General features: G+C 37.1%; 1 protein-coding gene across 1 annotated transcript in view; it reads left to right on the top strand.

Annotated features, from left to right (window-relative positions):
- Window positions 1-630: 630 nt before the first annotated feature.
- Window positions 631-5,358, top strand: part of LOC117174578 — a 33,733-nt gene continuing 29,005 nt past the window's right edge. Inside the window, exon 1 of the mRNA XM_033363806.1 lies at window positions 631-742. The gene's annotated coding sequence lies outside the window, so the exon portion shown is untranslated. The remainder of the gene's footprint in view (window positions 743-5,358) is intronic.

Here is a 5,358-nt window from a genome sequence, read left to right as displayed (position 1 = left end):
ATGTGTGCGCACCTAGATAGCACAGGAGTTTGCGGAAAATTTGCCTAAACCTTGCGATGCAAGGTCCGGAAGCTTGCATTGCAAGGTTTAGGTAAGCTTCCCGCAATTAAGACAATGTCCGCCATGCGGCAATATTCCGGGGCAAGATTGAGGTACCATTGCCATGGGAATCTTTAAGCAAGCTTTCCTGCAATATTGAGGGCACATTGGAGGAAGATTCGTTTTCAAGTTTTATTACAAATTTATTTTTTTAAGTACCACACATGATACGTTTTTGTACACACGTAAGGCGGCATTCTGGGAAACATTAAAAAACTACTGCGCATCCCTACGTGCTATACAAAACTAATGCGCAATGGATTAAGTTTAAGATTGACAGGAAACGTTTCCTCAATCTTGCTTCGCAATATTGCCACATGACGGACATTTTCTTATTTGCGGGAAACTTGCCTGAACTTTGCGATACAAGCTACCGAGACTTGCATGCAGGGGCGTCGGAACGATTTTTTTCATGGGTGGGCTCACCGAAAATATGTTCAAAAATATTAATTTAGGATAAATATTGGGTTTATTTTATAATTAGATTTAGTGATTCATATGCACTTTTTCACAGGGAAGGTGGAGAGAAGTCTAGTTTTTTCAAATCTCTTGCGCTATGTCGCTCATCATTCAGCGTTTTCCTAATTGTATTATGGAGGTAATGCCGAGGAGGGAAATAGGGAAATGGAGTGCCGAGAAGAAGGTAAAGACACAATAAAAGTTGAAATTCCTTTAAATGTTAAAATGCGAGCTTTATTACCACTTGCATTATTTTCAATTTTAATTTTGTTCTCAAGGAGTTTTTCTAATTGTGATTGTTGGCTTTCATTAAGCTCAAAAATGCCTTCAAAAATTTTCGCTGAACCATTATCTTGTTTGTAGGTTTTTCCTAAGCTATCCGTAATATTATTTAACTTAATCGCCTTATTTTCATAAGAAACCTGCTGATTTCTATTATCGCTTTCTAATATCTCATTGGCTTTTTGAAGTTCATTTTTTGATTCTTTCCGATTAGTAACTTTGTTATTCTCCTAGAGATTACAATCGCTATTTTTATATTCGTTCTCGTATTTGCTATTATAATAAATTTTTCTTGAATTATTTTTCGTATCCTTTTTCCAATTCTAGGTTTACCTGAATTAAATGCGTCGTTTGTGGTTGAGTCGTCGCTAGTGTCGTAGGTGGGAATGCTCTCGAAGGGTTAGAATTTGTTACTCTTGGGGATCCTTATTAGGCTAAGTATATCCTTAGTTGGATTTGTTGCAGGAATTTGGGCTGTTTTGGTTTTTTAGAGTTGTTTGGAATTAATAGGTTATAGGGAGGGGTAGCGAGTTTGGGAATGCTTCAATTGGATAGCAGGTGGAAGGACTCCCTGGTAACCACCAAGTGTCTGAGTCAAAGCTTATGGTCATCCGTAGGGCTTTTAGCATAAACGTGCCTAAAATATGTACTGATTTAAGTTTTGGGACTAAACTGTACATTAAATGCTCTGTGCAATTATCGATCATAATTGGGATTACTACAAGAACAATTATATCGACTGTTTCGCCATTCGTAACCATTAATTTTCGCGAGACGGGTTTAAAAATTGCCATCGTACGAATGCGTGGCACCTGTATCAACTAAAATGCGAAATAATTTATTCTCGAATTTTGTCATCAAGTGAAAACGTGTCATCGTTATTTCATCTTTATCCGAATTTAAAAATTCAGGCGTTTCGGTATTAGTTGATAACCTTTTTGGCTCTCATAGCCGGCCCTCCAGTTTCCCTGGTTGTATGCGTAATATGGGCATTCTCTTTTGAAAAGTATGTTAAGCCACAATGATAACAATTCAGACTTTTTATGTCCTCGTTAGTTTTTGTATTTGACTCTTGTTTTTTGTCAAAGTTAGAACTTGTTTGGCTTGAGAGTCTCTGTTAGTATTATTGCCCGGTTTTTATTTTTATTTCCAAAGTTCGATTTTTATTTGTTATTATTATTACCTGAATTATTTTCCGTCTTTTCTGCAGGCAATTCAATCATTGGGTTACTTTGAGCCTGATTTGAGCCTAACGTCATTTGGTTAAACATTGGTAACATCTGGCAGTAGGGGTTGTTACTATCTTGGTCTATTATTTGTGAATCTGAGTTGGAAGTTAGATTGGAAACTGGGTTGAAATCTTGGTTTGAAATTAGGTCTAGAATTTTGTTGGTATTGGTTTGGGAAGGGTAGGAATGTAAATCCAAATGTTGCAAATGGAAATCGATTTCTGTATCGCCTTTTACTCTCATTATTTCGTTTTCGGCTTTGGTTATCCTTTTTACTATTTTTATTTTTCCTTTAATCTTTATTACACAGATACACAAAAAAAAAGTGTGTTGATCTGGTAACAAGACACACGTATTCATATGGACTTTGGGGCGCTGAATTCAAATTCGGTATCAAAAATCACCCATCACGTCATGGTTGAGCCATAACCTCAAAAAATGACGAAAAATCATGCACTGAGGCAAATAAATTTCAAAATAATGCCAGTGATGCAAATTTTCACTTCAAAAACATGTCGACAACTGTGAAGGATCAACCCTTGCCTGATATCAACTTATTTAACATAACCTAATCTAACTTCACGAAACACAATTAAACTGATTGTGTTGTCCCGTTGTGTTTGCGGTACCGTTTCATTCAGCTTGGGCTTAACCTGCATAGAGGTTTAACCTATCCTAACCTAACAAAACCTGACCAAACCTAACCTAGCCGAATGAAATTCAACCACACGTGTAGCTATGTAAGCGTACGATTCTCAGTCTTAAATATGTGCTATATTTAATAGTTTAACTCGATCTTAACCTACAAATGAATCTAACTTAACATAACCTAAAGAAATTTTGCTTAACGCAATTCATTTCATTATACTACAGGTGGTTAAAAATTTAGACGCACATTACTGATTTGAAGAAACTTAGAACTACAAGTAAAATTTACCCCATTTCAATTAACCTGACAATGTTTGTATCAATTAAAATGTAGAAATGTAACTTAAACATGCAAATGAATAAGAGTTTTCTTCAACATTTTTTTCTCTCTGCTTTTCTTAAACTTAAAGGATATATTTATACTATCTTTCGTGTTTACATTTTATCTTGCTTTTTATCGTAATCAAGTTATCGTAATTAAAAAAAAAACATTTAAGACTGAGAACCGTACGCCTACATAACTACACGTGTGTGTTTGAATTTCATTCGGCTAGGTTATGTTAGGTCAGGTTTTGTTAGTTAGGATAGGTTAAACCTCTATGTAGGTTAAGCCGAAGCTGAATGAAACGGTACCGCAAACACAACGGGACAACACAATGAGTTTAATTGTGTTACGTGAAGTTAAGTTAGGTTAGGTTAGGTCAGATTTTTTTAGGTTAGGATAGGTTTGACCTCTTTGCAGGTTAAGCCCAAGATGATTCAATACCGCAAACACAACGGGACGACACAATCAGTTTAATTGTGTTTCGTGAGATTAGGTTACGTTAGGTTAGGCTAGGTTAGATTTATTTTTAGGTTAGGCTCGAGTTGACCCATTCGATGTAGCACACATTTGCTACTGGGAAAATATGCTACCAGAGCTTTACGTGTAGTTCAATAAATTTCTGTTAATTCAGGTTCGGTGAGGTCGGGTTCTGTTGGGTAAAGTTATGTTAAATAAGTTGATATCAGGCAAGGGTTGATCCTGCACAGTTGTCGACATGTTTTTGAAGTGAAAATTTGCATCACTGGCATTATTTTGAAATTTATTTGCCTCAGTGCATGATTTTTCGTCATTTTTTGAGGTTATGGCTCAATCATGACGTGATGGGTGATTTTTGATACCGAATTTGAATTCAGCGTCCCAAAATCCACAGGAATATGTGTGTCTTGTTACCAGATCCGCACACTTTTTTTTTGTGTGGCTGTGTTATTATCCAAATTATTTTTATCCCTGTTCCTATTGTTACGCCTTTGTTCATTTTTGTCTTCGATTTTAGGTTCGGTAATTTTTAAAACTTGCCCTCTAATTTTGGATTTGGCTAACTCAGTTTCCCATCTTTTACCTGAATCTTCCAATTGCTCAAACGTTTCAAAATCATTCCCTTTGATGTACATTTTGTATTCCATGCGAAGGTTTCTTTTTTGGTTGCAAACTTAATTTTTTGTTTTATTTCTTCCGAAAACCTTTCATCGATATAAGCGTTTTTGAAATCCTCGTAAAATTCTGATTATGTTTTCCAAGAATTTTTTTTATCGAACACCAATCTTTAGCATCTTCGATTAGTAACGCGTCTAAATTTTCTAAAATATCACGGTTATTTATTTGATATCCCCAGTCTGATAAGTACCTGAAAATGCTAAGAGATGGCATTAGTATTCACTAATGTGAACCATTTTCGTCGAGCTTGATCCTTCAAATGACGCCTGTCAAAATTTCAGCCATTTATGTTTACGCATTTACAAGTTACAGCACTGAGAAGCGACTAACCTCCGAGTTTTTTTTTAATATGGAAAAATCTGAGTTTCGAGTTTTGGTCAAACACTACTATCTTCGCAAGAAAACGATATCCGAGACTACGGCCAAGCTGGATAAGTATTACCCGGACTCTGCACCGTCGATTGGAACGATTCATAAGTGGTTTACCAAGTTTCGTTGTGGCGGTACGAGCACAGTTGATGCTGAACGATCTGGGCGCCCAAAAGAGGTCACTACACCAGAACACTTCGAAAAAATCCATGATATGATGTTGAATGATCCCAAAGTGAAATTGAGAGAGGTAGCTAATGCTGTAGGCATATCATTGGAACGTGTGGGCAATATCGTGCATTCAGTTTTGGGCATGAAGAAGCTCTGCGCGTGATGGGTGCCGCGTTTGCTCACAGTGGACCAAAAACGAATTCGTGTGACAACTTCCCAGCAGAATTTGGCATTGTTTTCGTGTAAGCCGACCGAGTTTTTGCGCCGATTCATAACCATGGATGAAACCTGGATCCACTACTACACTCCTAAATCAACGCAACAGGCAAAACAGTGGGTTCCACCGGGCCAAAGTGCTCCGAAGCGTCCAAAAACGCAACAATGGGTCGGAAAGGTTGTAGCCTCTGTATTTTGGGATGCACATGGCATAATATTCGTGGACTATCTTGAAAAAGGTAAAACCATAACCGGAGCATACTATTCGTCATTATTGGACCGATTGAAAATCGAAATCGCTGGAAAACGACCGCATTTGAAGAAGAAAAAACCGCTTTATCATCACGACAATGCGCCTGTTCATTCATGCTTAGTTGCACAAGCAAAATTGCATCAAATCGGCTT

This window comes from Belonocnema kinseyi, chromosome 6 (genome assembly GCF_010883055.1).
Source record: "Belonocnema kinseyi isolate 2016_QV_RU_SX_M_011 chromosome 6, B_treatae_v1, whole genome shotgun sequence".
Lineage (NCBI taxonomy): Eukaryota > Metazoa > Arthropoda > Insecta > Hymenoptera > Cynipidae > Belonocnema > Belonocnema kinseyi.
Note: the sequence above shows the minus strand (reverse complement) of the source record. Positions and strands in the feature narration are given on the sequence as shown.